This window comes from Argopecten irradians, chromosome 10 (assembly GCF_041381155.1).
Source record: "Argopecten irradians isolate NY chromosome 10, Ai_NY, whole genome shotgun sequence".
In the NCBI taxonomy this organism is placed as follows: domain Eukaryota; kingdom Metazoa; phylum Mollusca; class Bivalvia; order Pectinida; family Pectinidae; genus Argopecten; species Argopecten irradians.
The window spans coordinates 12,798,604-12,814,748 of NC_091143.1; the positions used below are offsets into that span (position 1 = coordinate 12,798,604).

At 34.2% G+C, this 16,145-nt stretch overlaps 1 protein-coding gene, 1 long non-coding RNA gene and 1 pseudogene across 2 annotated transcripts in view; 1 reads left to right on the top strand and 2 right to left on the bottom strand.

The window, feature by feature from the left end:
* Window positions 1–16,145, bottom strand: part of LOC138333146 (protein AF-9-like) — a 70,090-nt gene that overhangs the window by 42,808 nt on the left and 11,137 nt on the right. The gene's annotated exons all lie outside the window — the stretch shown is intronic.
* LOC138332740 (uncharacterized) lies at window positions 297–965 on the top strand. Its single transcript, XR_011209861.1, has 2 exons — window positions 297–501; window positions 935–965. It is a non-coding gene; the product is annotated as an uncharacterized lncRNA (long non-coding RNA).
* Window positions 11,576–14,407, bottom strand: LOC138332537 (dentin sialophosphoprotein-like; annotated as a pseudogene).

Here is a 16,145-nt window from a genome sequence, read left to right on the forward strand (position 1 = left end):
ATAATACTTAAAAGCCTGAATTAACTGTATATAAAGCATACACTTGAGTTGAAGAATTTTCATTAATATAACTTAGTGAAATTGTGGAATTTAGACAATATAAATTTAAGCAGGATATATAGCAGCATGATTTGCACAGCTGATATAATGAATCTAATCGTAAATCTTTTATATAAATTCATCTGTATATCTGGTTAAAAAAGCAATTTTACAAAATCATTTTTAATATGATAAATACTATTTACATGTACTTAATATTTAATTATGTATGACAACTACAAGGTATCATCTCTGTTTTGATATCTTTAATATCTTGATTATTTTCTTTTAGATGCACTAATACAACCCAAAGAGACAACCATAGTGACTCCCCCTTCCACAGCTGTACCATCTGGGAAACCGATTGGAAGTACAGCGAGAGGCTCGGGTATAGAATTTAAGGACCTTCCTAGCCGCTACCAAAGGAAACCAATGACAGAGGAGGAAATGGATTTCATACAGGTATTGCTTAGATGACAAATTATAATGGTAGATTAGAGATTAGGATTATACACATTTAAAAATTGATAAAATTTGGGGAAATTTCTAATTTATTTAGTGAAGTTTTCTGTATTTACATAAACTGGACATTAGTTGTTCACAAAATTGCACAAATTACACAAATATTTAGCCTCTTCTAAATCAATGACTTGAGCAGTCCATCATGAAATTTTCAGGGGTTGAAAGAATTAAAGTATATACCATCTGGTTCAGTAATTTGAAACTCACATGTAGTTTGGTGGTTTTTCTCATGGAACTACACATATCTTTAATTTTTTCTTATTTAAAACATTGTGCCTCCTAATTAGGTTGTGTATCCTTAGGTTCATTTATGAAACATCATGACATATTGAAATATCACTACCAATCAACTTAAATTATTTGACTGTTACAGAGAGGCGGGCCTGCGTAGTGAAGTACAACAATAATGATATGAAGTCATGGAGAAAATGAACGAGAGACAAATGTATGAATGGAGGATACCTTAGGACTCAAATGTGTTGTTTTTAAAAAGAGTATATCTGTTATAATTGTTAATGATATGAGTTAATTGGTACAATTTAGTTTGACTTGATAGCGATGGACTGTTTCGTTCGCAGTGGCACCCGTAAAACTACAGGAGTGATAATTAAGATTGAAAAATAATAATAATCAAATATGTGAATACTGCGGTGCCTTTCAGTCAAAAAATGGATTGATAAAGGGGTCACCACCTTCAGATTTTCCCTCAACGATAATATTTTACTACCTGTAAAAGTCACAGAGAATGCATGTACACTGTGAGTGATTTTGTACAGTGTTGACAATGTAAATAAACTCATAATTTTAATATTATGTTATATTGCTTTATTTTGGACATAAATTGACTTCTTTCAGTCAAATGGGTTCGTGAATTTGTTATGCCAAAGAACCTTTTGGGATTGAAGACTCCTGAAGTAATCTTTGTTTGAGAATGCTCTTGCAATACAAGCAATATTAAGTGTAGAAAAGTACTTTCTTTTTTTTCTGTATAAACTACTACAAGGAAACTTGGTACCAAAGAACTATTAACTTAAGTCTACATCTTTCTGGTCCAAGGGAGTTGAGGACAAAACAGTACTAGTAAATTTAAGGTTAACACAATAATCTTATCCCATCTTGATCTACGAGAGTTGTCTCCCTTTGTATACACTCTGTCACTCAGTAGTAATATGTGAACAAAGGGAAGTAACTCTGGTAGACCAATATGATATTGTGTTAACATGACAACATCAAGGGACAGACAACTTCTATTAGTTTCTATTTGAAAATTCACATTCCATTGGAAAGGGGCAATCCATGAATTAATACATGTAGGGTGTGCTCGAACATTTCTAGAATGACATAAAGTAATCACTTATCAAACTTAGACTTATTTTTTCTCCATTGGCAACGTTCAAAATTAATGCCAGGCAACTTTTATCATATATCTGGTCCTTTGACAGGCAACTTTTGGTCCAGATAGAAGATATACAAAATAAACAAAATAACAAAAGATCCCAGAGGGAATCTTGGCACCCCCAAAGAATGATCTATGTCTGACAATGGAAAGATGGATCTTTTCTCTAATTTTCAAACTTTTTCAAACATACTACATGTAAAGCTTGATACAGATCGCTTCAGTACTTTCTGAGAAATAGCAGTAAAAACTTCAACTATCAAATTCAAGATGGCTCCTTGGCGGCCATCTTGTTGACCAATCGCTCTCAATAATCGCTATATGCACAACTAGGGCCATTGGGGAACCTACATGTGAAATTTGAGACCGATCCCTTCAGTACTTTCTGAGAAATAGCGATAACAAACTTTAACTATCAAAATCCAAGATGGCTGCCTGGCGGCCATCTTGTGAATTGATTGGTCCAAAAACGCAACATGCACATCTAGGGCCCTAGGGATCCTACATATGAAATTTGAGAAAGATTCCTTCAGCACATTCGGAGAAATAGCGATAACAATCTTTAAATATAAAAATCCAAGATGGCTGCCTGGTGGCAATATTATAGACGGATTGGTCCCAATATGCAATATACACAACGAGGTCCTAGGGGAACCTACATATGAATTTTGAGACAGATCTCTTCAGTACTTTCTGAGAAATAGTGATAACCTAAACTTTAACTATCAAAAGCCCAAGATGGCTGCCTGGTGGCCATCTTATTGACCGATTGGTCCCAAAATGCAATATGCACAACTAAAGCCCTAGGGGAATACCACGCATGAATTTTGAGACAGATCCTTTCCGTACTTTCCTTTAAAAATAGCGATGACAAACTTTAACTATGAAAAATCCAAGATGGCTGCCTGGCGGCCATCTGGTTCATCGATCGATCCAAAAATGCAATATGCACAACTAGGGCCCTAAGGGAACATAGATAAGTGAAATTTGAGACAGATCCCTTCAGCCCTTTCTCTGAGAAATAGCGGTAACAAGAAATGTTAACAGATGGAAATGTGGAAACAGATGGAAGGACATGGACAAAAAGCGGACCATGGACTTAAAATGGGGGAAGCGATTTCAAAGATCAAACTGCCACCATTTTTGATGATCTGGTTTTGTGTAACTTCTAAAAATGGGGGTAACTTTTGTCCTTAGAAAAAAGGTCACTGTCCATTGGAAAGATTGATGTCTTACAGACAATGCATACTGTGAAACATTTTTTCATGGGGGTAATTTTCGTGGATTTGTTTTTTGACCAAATTCAACGACACGAAAATATTTCAGTTGGAAAATATTGTTCAAACAAAGATAGTTTTCCACTGCATAACATTTAATTGATTGAGTATATCTGACTCTATTAATGTGACCGATAATTGTTTATGGACACATCTGTAAAAACACGGAACTCTAGAATGATTTAAGTGGAGCTTAGTTCACTGTCAAACATTACAGGTGACAAACTGGGATTGATAAGGTCTTCTTACGAATTTAAGACAATCAAGTTAAATCAAAAATTGAGCCCAACATATTTCACAGTATATAGACTACATGTAAACTGATAACAAAAACATTCAATAGTTTTAAAAGAAAGGAAGAGCTTTCTCCCACTTTAATGATGAAAGCAACTAACAATACTACAGACATTCTCAATACGATATGGATACAGCATCAATTTATAAATTAGTGTATTAGTATTTACCATGCATGAAGGGAGCACAATTACATTTTGATAACAAGCATAAAAGGCTCCCTAGTGGATTTTGTCAATTAAATAAATAGAAGACAACCAATTGTGGAAAGTCACGTAAAAACAGCAATGACCCATGAATATGCAATTCTGCATAAAATACAGAAATATTAATGTGGCTCACAGTTTGCAAGCTGTTCTTATACAACCTACTAAAGTAGACCATCTCTGTTTTCACCCAAGGGAGATAACTCTAAGTGTCAAGGTGAGATTAAATCATGATTATATACAGGCGATAAACCATCACACTATGCTCCCTTCAAAAACACAACATCTAGTAACAATCTGTATAAATGTATGAAAAAACGAGTTTAAAGTATCAGACCGTATTCTGCTTTTCTGCTCTATTACAAGAAAGTTAAAACTTTTCAAATTTCATACAAATATAAGATTATCTTGGGATTGACTTTTTCTGGAAAACGCAAATTGTAAGTTCACTCATAATTATTATAAATATCCCACAAATGTGCTCTCAATGACAGGATCTTCATTTCTTAAAGTTACTCTTTCTAGTCTGGAATTTCAAGAATAATAATAAAAATACATAAACAGAATTACTGACAAACCAACTATATAAATTGGTAGGTAACAATGTACCAACACATATAGAGGCTAAAGACCTACAAAATATAAAAATAAACAGTTCCACCCTATAGTTTCAATTTTAAAATGAAGAAAGTGCACGTCTGTGGAGTGAACTCAATGTCTTCATACCATACACAAAGGAACTACATTTTATGTGTTAATTGGCACATTATATATAGTTAGAACAAAGTTGCCTGACGATGGGTAATTCAAATAATAAATAATGTTTTAACTATCATCAATATTTATTGAGTATTAATGCCATCTCCTTTCTGCCTCTGGTAATTTCGTTATTCACATCATTTATAAGTGGTAACATATATTAATCATTACTTGCATGCTATCACCAGAATTGCGACCTTATGCCTTCTTCTTCCCTTGTTAACGAACCATTCCCGATTCATCTGGTGCCAAAATTCTTGTCCTTTTACATGAAATGTAGCAAAACTCACAACAATATAGTAAGCAGTGATACATCCTTGTAGTGTGTATTGTTGAATTTTAGGAAAATTGGAGTCTTTTCCTAATAAAAGGTGGAGTGTCGTCTTATTTAATAGTGAACACTGCCCTAGTGACTCACCCTCAGATAAAAAGATCCATCTCATTAATTAAGACCACACTTTTTTAGGGTACAAAACTGACCAATTTCAACACAATTTGACCAAAGTATTACCAATAAAAACATTTGGTTATATGACCCCCCCCAACCTCCCCCCCTTTGTCGGGGGTATTTTTAAAGACAGAATTAACTGTAACAATTAAAAAAATAAAAGAAAAAATTGGAAATTTAAAACAAAAACACAGCATGCCACCGATATAGCACATCTGTAGTACCTTGTTATTTATTGATGCAATATGATTTCATATTCTAATACAGGATGTACAAACACTGGATCCAATGCAAGCACTGCAAGTTATAATTGCAAGCTAAAAGGAAGACAAGTAGGTATAATTATGATGTCCACTCAAACAAGGGGCCAGTCTACAGTAGTAAGATTTTCTGCGGCTAATATTCAACAAGGTTACAAGGAACCATAGCTAGTATATATATGAGTACTGAAGAAACACAGTGGTTTCAAAATAGAAATAAGAAATCGGCATACATGTTTTTGTAAATTTTTATAATAGGTTTAACAAACTTCAAACTATCTCTATAAACCAACAAAGTTATGATAGAGGCACCCAGTTCGGTCAGCACAAAGATACGATTTTACACACCATAATTCGACCCCATTAAGTGCATCTGTCCCTATAAAATCAAACACATCCCAACACTTGTGGAGGCCTCAATTATTGACTAAGAATTGTAGACCTAGAATCCATTGAAGACTTTTTTTTTTTGTTATATTACTTTTTCTATTAATTGTGAGGGAAGGGCCATTTACATGTGCAATAATTTTTTTGAAATGTTTAGCCCAAATGTTAGTTGTTTAAAGCATCCATTTGCATTTTATCATTTTTATCTGTTTAAACCACCCTGGGCGACTTACTGATTTGAATAAGGAATCAAAAGCACCACGAATACCTCCACTATCAAAACTTAGTTCCCATAACAAAAAATATGTTAAAAAAATTTATCGTGGCCCTTAACATAAATGTTCAATTTCAAGAAGTACAACAAATTTGTTAAAAGCGTGGAGTAGTACTAGTTTAAAAGCAGTACCCTTTGCGTTCCCATTTGCCAGATACGTAACAGCTGTACTAAAAAATGATCATCAACAACCGCCAAATGGAATTTGTATTGATTTTTTTCCATGAGGCGGCAGGCACCCATATTAAAGAATACCCTTCCAATAATAACAATGCCAAGTATTTTCGGCCGTTAACAATAAAAATGGATATAAATGGTAAACATCAATAAGTTTTTCGGGAATACATTCCAATAATATAATCCAGTGGTAGTTTTTATATTATTATAATCCATGTAGTTGTTTATAGTAGATAAATTACTCTCTGTATTTGTTTATCAAGCAAAGAAAACATTCCGATCACAAATGTAAACTTTCCTCGGGTCTGCCATCACTTTGGATCCAAGTGGTGATGCTTCTGAAAAATGAACCACTTGTACTGGTATGAGCATGTACCATTTTTGAGATACAACAGATCCGTAATGATACAACATGGTACGAATCTGCAAATGGAACACATGGTATAATGTCTGGAAGACTATGTGAAAACTCATAGACCCTAAATATCTGTATTTTTAAGGAGCAAAATTAGCACAGCCCAAAGACAACCATAGCACTTTAGCAATATGATACAACAAAAAACAAACATTTTGGTAATTGCAGCACACACATTAGCACGAAATGGTTTGCTCAGATAATTTACATTTGCTACATTTTTCACCGAAACACAAGGAAATAATAACTGTAACATGTCAATTTAGAAAAAATGCAACTTAACCCGCTCATTCCCAACCCCAGATCATCCCATAAATGAATCGCACCAATCAGTATATATGCCAAGTCCCAAATGTGTTCTTCAGGGGGTGAAGCTAAGGTTAAAGTAAAGAGTTACCGGACGGGTGGTGAAAAGGATCAAGGAAGGGGGGCGTGCGCAGATGGGCCGGGGTAGGATGGGAGGGGGGGGCGGGTGAGTTGTTAGAAGTCCCTGACTACAGGGACTTATGTGTGGAGCCATATAGCGGAGGGGGTATGTTTCAGAACGATAGTAGGATATTTATATGGGGACAGTATCATTTTGGGGTATGGAGTTTTGAAGTTTTCCCCACAAATATTTTGTTAAGACGAATAGAATGATTACGGATCTTTAATGTAGTGTGTGATTTTCAAAACCTTTAGGACCATGTTTTTTTGCGCGAGAGTACAAGGCAAAATGGCTTAGTAAGCCCCAATACTTAATCACTGATCATATATACTATATATTTCAGAAAGTGCCTTTTCGCAACTCAAAGGCAATTCACTCAAGATGTAGAACTAAAATTCTGTCAACCTTGTCATTGCACAGTGCACATGTAGAAAAAATTGTCCTGATAGACTTTCAGACAAGATTTTATTGTATAAATGAATATGTAATATAGAGAGACAAAACCTCTGGATAATCGCATCTATTAACAGTATTCCCATTTATGTGCATATTAGAGCTAACTTCCCTTGCAAGTCAGCAATGCCATCTGTGACGTAATTAAGTTAAATTTTAAAGGAGAAAATATCTAAATCACAATGTTTTCCCTCTGAAAAGATATGACGATACGCTCGCAAACACAGTGATGATCACAATCAAAAACCTACCTCACAATGGGCAGAGTAACTCTGTAATAATTGCAAATACAGAATAGAATCGGAATGAAAAATTTTTGTGAAAAATTTACTTGTACAATTGGTACCAATACTTTAAAATTTGAATAGTAACAACTTGTAATTTATCCCATAGTATCTTAAAGCAGCTGGCAGGCATGCGGTTACTCTTTACCTGTAATACATTTTTATGAGAATGTTTTTTTCTTTCACCCACAGCATGAAGTAATTAAATAATGGTAAAAAAAAATTACAAATGAATGGTAAATGCTTGGTTTACTAACAGATTGATTGGTAACACAAAATACAATGATGACAGAACACGCAGACTGTCCGAAGACCCTACCACGTTGATTGTTACAACGTTACGCTAAACTAATCACAAAACAAGCATGGGTGCCCCTGACGATCGGACTAGAGCCGGAAGACCATTTCGTAAAGGTTCCAAAAGAATATGGATGTACGATATCCGATTCATATTTTTAATGAATTTTTCGTGAACAAACGTACACAAATCGTAAAAATAATATATAACAAGAACTGCATGACTCAACATTGTACTTATGATTAAATATATAAAATGCCCAATTAAATAAATACAAGAAAAAGTATAATAAAACAGATCGTTGTCACTAACCACAAACAAACAAGATTGATCTCCACTTGAAAGAAGCGACTATCTGTGTTAGTTTTAGGAAATTAAAAAAAATCACTTTAAAAGTTTCACCATTCAAAATTGGTGTTATTTACAATGAAAAACCTTGTCATTATTTTCTTTGAAATCTTAATGGAATATGAGTCTTTTCCAGTAAAAGCTTATCTTGCATTCAGTTAAAGGTCCACAATATAGATAACAGGTCACAATTATAAATTAGAAGGGGGCAAGAGGAATGTTGTATTTGAAGATCTTATGACGAAACTTAAAGACCTTTATAGCTTTTGATTCAGATGGATCCACTAGGTACATGAACCTGGCTCATTTTTGATATGAGATATATTAATGTATTACAAGATGTCATTTAAATAAAAAAAAAAAAAAAAAACCAATCCAGGTACCAGTTGGATGGATTGGAGAATCCGTTTACTCATATACATAAAGACAATGAATTACCAGTAATCATCAAAAACTGTACACCCCACATTGTAAAACCAAAATTCTTTTGTTAGCTACTTGTGTTACGCAAAATTATCATTTCAAGAAATTTTAAATTTTCCTTACAAATATAGCAGATTTTTAAAAAAAATGGATGGAAATTCCTATTAATACAAAGGACAAAGGTAAAGTGATGTTTATATTAAATTAGCAGAGATAAACTTTGGTGAATTATACGTTGGATACACAAAATTTGCGAGGTAAATCGCAGCTGAAAGAAAGGTGGTTTACAAATTTTAGTTGCTAGATGGTAGGATAGTTATAAAAATACATCAAGGTCACAACACCAAAAAATGCTGAACAATAAATACTGTTAATTAATGTAGTTCACAGAAAACACCTTAAATAAATATACATTATATACACTGCAATGCCGGGAAGATGTACATGTACGAGACTGAGACTTGAGAGAGTGAAGACAATCTGATGTATATTATTCGTTCAAAAGTTTGAAAACAATATGAACCATAATAAAAGTTTTTTTGATAAAAATATTTATTCTAAATATATGTTTTTATAGACTAAATGACAAAGTAACAACGATCAAGTAATTATTAAATAAAGATGTTACACTTTCACCAATCCTCCTTAACTTTGTAATGCATATGGAAAGCATTAAAAAAGTAATAAGTGTAGAAAAAAAAAAATTCTATAATGCTTTCCTATTGATGAAATTTAAGTTAAAAGTTTAAAATTAATGAAAATGGACCCAGGCCTGGTTTTCCAAATTATAATTACTATAAAGGAAATTCTACCATGTCAAATAATTGTGTTTCTGTACGTACATTCCACTAGAGATAGCACATATCATGGTATGTGTAAAATTATGTAAAAATAAAACTTATCTTAAGATTTGTAATCAAATTGTATTGAACAAGCTTAACAGTATATATGTATGTTAAAATTATCAAACAAAGCAATTGCTATAATCATCAAGTCTTCTGGTAGAGTCAACTTGAAGCAAAGAACATGCATGCTGCATATTATAGTATGACACATTCGTGCACACAGTGTATTATATATACATGTATATCAGTCCTAATTGTTACTGTTAATACAGTAAATTTGTTTCATTAAAAATTTCTTTTTGCTTTTTAAACAATTTTTTTTTATCTAAAAATTCATATTTTTTCCTCAAAAAAGTTTTGAAATTAAATTTTATACCTTCATTTAATTCAATTTTTCATTTAATTGACACCAAGGAATCAAATACATTTGTCACACTCTAAAGAGTAGAAATTTAAGAATATGCCTCCTATTGAATTATGTATGCATTTACACAATCCATCAGCAGTGGTAGAAATAAAGTTAAAGATACTCCACCGCCGACAGAGCATAAATAATACCAATCATTTGAACAATAATTGGTGTTTAATCGTGTACATATATGTCTAATTAACACAAAAATTGGTTTAAAATAATCTATTTTGCTTTCAGTGCATGCGCAATCAGTGCATATGGAAGCAATTAATTATTTTATAATATTTTCATCCTGAAGTAAAATTAAAGTAGAAGCTCAAGTTTTTCGATTGTGGTAATAGTGTAAAGTAAGTAACTTTTGTAACTGAATAGAATTACTAGATCGTCTGCTCCTGTTTTTGATGGAGAAAAATTACCATTTGTCAGCGGTGGGGTATCTCCACCGCTGACAAATGGTGTTTTTTCACTATCAAAAACAGGAGCAGACTATTTAATATTTTATCTTTAGTTACAAAAGTTACTTACTTTACACCATTATCATTGAAAAGTTTTAGCTTCTAGTTTTACTTCTAGTTAAAAATATGAAAAGTAATTAATTGCATCCTGAAAAAAATCAGTGGCACTATATCCTATACGAAATTAAGTAGGGATTGTGTATACACCAACCGCAAAATAAATAATTTTTATATTGTTTTTTTATCAAATAAACATTTTTTTAATTAAATAAACACACATATATAGAATTCAACACCAATTATTGTTCTAATGATGAATTAATATCATTTATGCTCTGTCGGCGGTGGAGCATCTTTAAGTATTCTAAGCCTCATTATCTGAATGTTGGATGGACCTTAAGGAGGAACATCAAGTTATCTGCGTAAAAACTCTGGATTGGTTGCTAAAAATGTTTAATAGTAAAGATCAGAAAGAACTGCACGCAACATTTTACAAATTGTTCTTTGTATAGGCCTGCTGATCATCTTTAGCGGTTGCCATTTAAAGACAATGCAATTATGCTATTTATCTTTATATTTTGAAAGACAGAATATCTCCTTAAGCAGCAAAAATGTGGATGACATCAGTGATTAAGCAATGTTTTCACTCTCATTAAATAATGAATACATTAATTCTCCAGAGGAGACATATAAACACATTGAAGAATCTAACTGGATATTTTGTGACTACCAACAGACATTATTGTGATCAATTTGTCATGACTCTGCTACTTGATCTTCAAAGAACTATGATATCTTGGTTCATAAAAAAAAAAAAGAATTCCTAATTAAGGACTTATTTTGTACAATGGTAATTCACAAGAATAAATGGCTAATTCATTTGTCAGAAGCAAAAGTTTTACCCATCAACATATATATCAAAACCCACCACATGTTTAGACATACTATCAAAATAAATGTAAGGAGTGCTTAAATTGCCACTTCTGATAACATTAGATGATATTCACTCCATTTTTCAACTACAGACCCAAGACAATACTAGACATTAGAAATTCTTAAACAACAACCTTTACATAGCATTCACTTGTGTCACCACCGTGTAAGGAGGTGAAATGAAACACAATTCTTCTCCCCTGGCCGATTTCAGCTGATTTTAATATTTCCCAACCTACACCATTACGATGCTGCATCACCACCACAATTACAAAAGGATTTGAGATTTCGAAGTCTATCAAACAGTTTTACCATCCAAAGCACAGATGATCAAAATCGAAAGAACTTCTTCTACTCCGATTTCGATTATATTTTCCCGTCTCCAATATTACAGTCACCAATTTGCTGAGAAAACGCCACGGACTTTCATTGTTTCTATAAGTTTTTTATGGAGAGCCAAAACAAACGAGAACAAATTCTTGCCCATTAGGAGCGTTTCCAAGGATTATGATTCTCTAGGATATATCCAAAGTTTGATATGGCCAATTTCCGTTCATGTCGCGCATCCCGTCTCATGATTATCTGTACTATAATTATAATTGGTATTAGATCTTTCCTCCCTGAAAGAATTACTTTGATTCTCAGCTATATTTTTCCTTGCAAGCTTTTTCTTTGCTTAGCAGGACTCCTTGCTGGACATTTCGATCTTATCTTTGGATTTTTTCTCCTTACTTTCCGTTTAAAAAACGTTCGTGTCACACTTAGAACTGTCCTTTTGACAGAAGAACTAGGATTACTTTTGTCCGTTTTTTAATCAGATTTACTGTCACTTTTATTTTTGGCAGATGACGACGATTGATGATGATGATTATGACGATTTCTTTTGCGATGATTGAGATGACGATGTTGACACAGAGGAATGATCTTTTGATTCAACAGTGGAACTGGATGACTAGATTTTTGAACTCTTCTGGGAATGCGGTGGATAAGATACTTTTTGAATGTGACGGTGAACTTTCTTTCTGGATTTTTTGAGACGAAGGAGAATCCATTCTCAATGACTTCACTGCTGGCGATGAACTTTTAGCACTATTAACAGGATCCCTGGTGAAGCTCCGAGAACTTTCACAGATAAAGGTTAATAATGTTATTTTAATAGGAGAATCGTAAAAGCGGGAGGTAATCAGATCATCGTCAATCAATCATCATCATCGTCGTCATCATCTTGGTCACTTAATGAAATCTTGCATTAGGTCTAGTGAAAGCACACGTTTCGTTTGCTGTTGGATTATGTGGTTGCGGGGAGGGGTTGGTTGAGGCCAAATGGAGTATTGGAGGCAACAGAAACTAGTTCTTGTTGTACTCTCCTCGGTCCTCATCATTGTCCTCATTTAAACTATCCTCACTACCCACTGTTCTGAGCTACACGATAACGTCGTGACTGTGTTTGTAAGTCACGTAAGCTCCGGCTCCTCTAAAATCATGGACCACCCTTATCATGCAGATGATGAAGAGCGAACCATTACTACTCAATCCTCACACCTACTATCATCAGAAATAATCCAACTTCTTTTGATTGGTGGCTGCGACAAAAACCCTGAACTTGACCCTCCGAGAATGCTTCCCATTTTCTTTTTTATCATGAGAGGACACACTTCTCTATTATTAGCAAGAAGCTTCTTTTGAAAAAGTCCTTGATGCTAAGGAGAAGCAATTTTTTAACTCACTTACAGAGGGCGCAGTTGTAAGTTTTATTCTCTGGAATTTCTGGTCTTTAATACCTAACAGAAGTCTTCACGTTTTGATTTCAGATAATCACATGCCATTCCTGTTTTCACTTTTACCCACCTCCACTAAGAAACGGGTTTATTCACTTTTTCACTTTTAGATTTACTGTTGTCCTTTTCTCCACGCTTACTGGTATGTCTGTTGCTTTTCGAACGATTTACTTTTATCTTTATCGGATTTTGTGTGATTATTGAAGATGAGGAATTTGTATTCCTATGTTTTGATTGAAATGAAGAACAATCTATAGATGAAGACTTTTTCACCTGGGAGTCTTTTGAAGAGGAACCTCCTTGTCATTGGAAGACGATCCTTTATTCCTGGGAGAGCAAGATTCTTTGTTCCTTTGAACGCTTCCTTTCGCTTTTAGGAATCTTTGTCCTTTGAAAGTTTTACTTTTTTCAACAGAGGCTTTTCACTGTGGTTTTGTCCCTTGACTTAGACACTTGATGCGAAAGGAGGAAGAGCATTTCTTGGGCCATCTTGGTCGCATCATCATGAGAGGTACTGTCAGCAGGGGGAGTCCTTTTCTGTGAAGAGGAATGTCTGTCCTTCGTCGAGACTTTTATGAGGTTTTAAGAGCTTTTCACTTGTAGATGTACTGGAGGTTGGATTAGACCGTCCACAGTTTGGGCTGAGGTAAACCCGAAGATGAGGATGAACATGAAACTCCTTAGAACCAAGATCCTGGTATAGACTTACCGGCAATAGAACTATCCTTTGGACTGTGGAGAACAACAAAGAGTTTATTATAGTCTAAATTAATTGATTCGGTATCCTTTTGTACAATGCAACTTTAAACATTAACAGATTTGGGGTACAAGACAAGCACAGAAGTATGTGCGACATGTATATTCAACTATGTTCTTTCAGGCATATCATTTCCCACTTAAAAAATGTTTGAAATTAAATTGAACTTCAGCAACAGCTTTTGGGTTACCAGGGCAGTTTTTTGTTTATACGAATTTGACAATTGTTTGGACCTAGTTATTTGAGTTTAATGTATTAATGGCATATCTGTTGATTTTTATATTGCTTTTAGATGAGCCCTTGGCAAAGCCTTCGTAAGTCTGTAATAAAATCTAGCAGGTCCACCCATCCCCAACCACATAAACAGAAAATAGCCCAGTTGTCACAGCAGAGCAATGTAAACTGGGATGTGTTTCTGTGAAACAGTGCAATAAAGTAAGCTATTGTTACGCGCTATCCCATTAATACTACCTAACTGTAGCCTAACCAAAATTACACGATTCTTACATCCACCTCGATCTCATGGAGAGGACCATTCATTAAAGCCCCATTAAGTTGTTTGGGGTGAAAAAAATTATCGTCATAAAGTACCAAACTTGTGCTGAAATAGTAAGAAGCATATATCCATATGAAAATATCTGCTAATAAAAAATGGCCCAACATTTTATCATGTTTTTAAAAAACAATAGAAAACCCCTCTTCGGAGAGGGTGGAAAGTCCGTTGTTCCGCCCCAGAGGCCAAAACAATCTAGTAAGCAATGCGTAGGCACAAAAAAGTGGAATTTCCCTAACAAAAACTTCAACATCGTGCAATGGCGAACGCACTGAGGACTCGCCAAATACAATGTACTTCAGCGAACACACATGGGTCCCGTGTCATCAACACTTGCACGTTTCCTTCAGACAACGACAATTAGAGCGGTCAAAGTTGCATTGCTCGAGTCGCGATCGACTGCACGTTACGATTCCCACGCATTCCAACGCGAGGACCTACAAATACATGTTTGTACACTATGCATTATTTTACATGTAAGTTTCAATATAACAACTTAGGCTAAAACTATTCAAAAAGTTGTTTTGGTCATGAAATGAAAGCAGGCAGCTTAACATAATTAATAGATTGCAATCGGTATTTGCTGATCGTAAAGTATTTTGTTAAACAAGATTAAAAGTATGCCTATAGGGTCCTAAGACTAGCTTTGTTAGAAAATTTTACATGGAAACCGAACACACGTTTGTGTACATCGACACCTGCACAACACCGGACTATTTTTGTGTGACCTACTGGAGGCCTTCCCACGGGATGAACTCGCCAAACTCGTAAACAAAATGAAAGTAAACACAAACTACTCCATGTCGTTTATCCTGCTATATAATATATACGATTACATACGAAGTCCTGTAAAACCTACAAGTTGTCTACTCCATTCGCAGACTCGAGTCTCCGATCGCGAACATGTACATCGAAACTTAGACCAGTGGTTGGAGACAAGCGACGCAATATCGGCATTAATCGGATATAACACATCTACAAGTGAACATGATTATGAATTACTAACTGAGTTACAAATCCACATTAATCGCATAAGATCAATTATTATGAACTTTGTAATTACTACATAGCAAAAACATATATACATAAAATATGTTATGCTACATGTAAAAGATAACATGTAAATGAACCACCAGTTGTTTGGCTCGATAGACTGTTTTTTTTTTATATATGATATAAACATGTACACAATGTATATGTAATACTGTGTCAATATATAAAGAGAGAGAAAAAATGTCTATAGAAGCCAAACACCAGTGCATGAAACCCACATATGTAGGCCCAATAGTGATTCATTTTAATCTCATAATTCATTGCATGCACGGGACAGAAAAAGGAATGCAATGTACAAAATAGTAGAATAGTATTGGTTGATTATAATAGTACCTAAATAACAAATGGAGTAATAAAACATCGCGTTAATGATTTCTCTTCAGTTCATATCAAGTGAAAGAAGATCTGAGGGAAAAGTATAACCAAAACAGCCAAAGAAATACCTGTATTAGTCCTTACATTAAAAGCATGCGAAAACTGGGGAAAATATCCGTTTAAATAATAAGACTGTAAAGTCCTAACAGGCATCACTAACTTATTTTTATCTCACATATATTATTACCAATCGAACTTTTTTTCCTATGAAAACAAATGGTCTGGAATGCTAATGAAAACATAATTCAACCTTTCCACCGTAAAATGGAACACCCACTCGAGAAAATTAGAGAAATA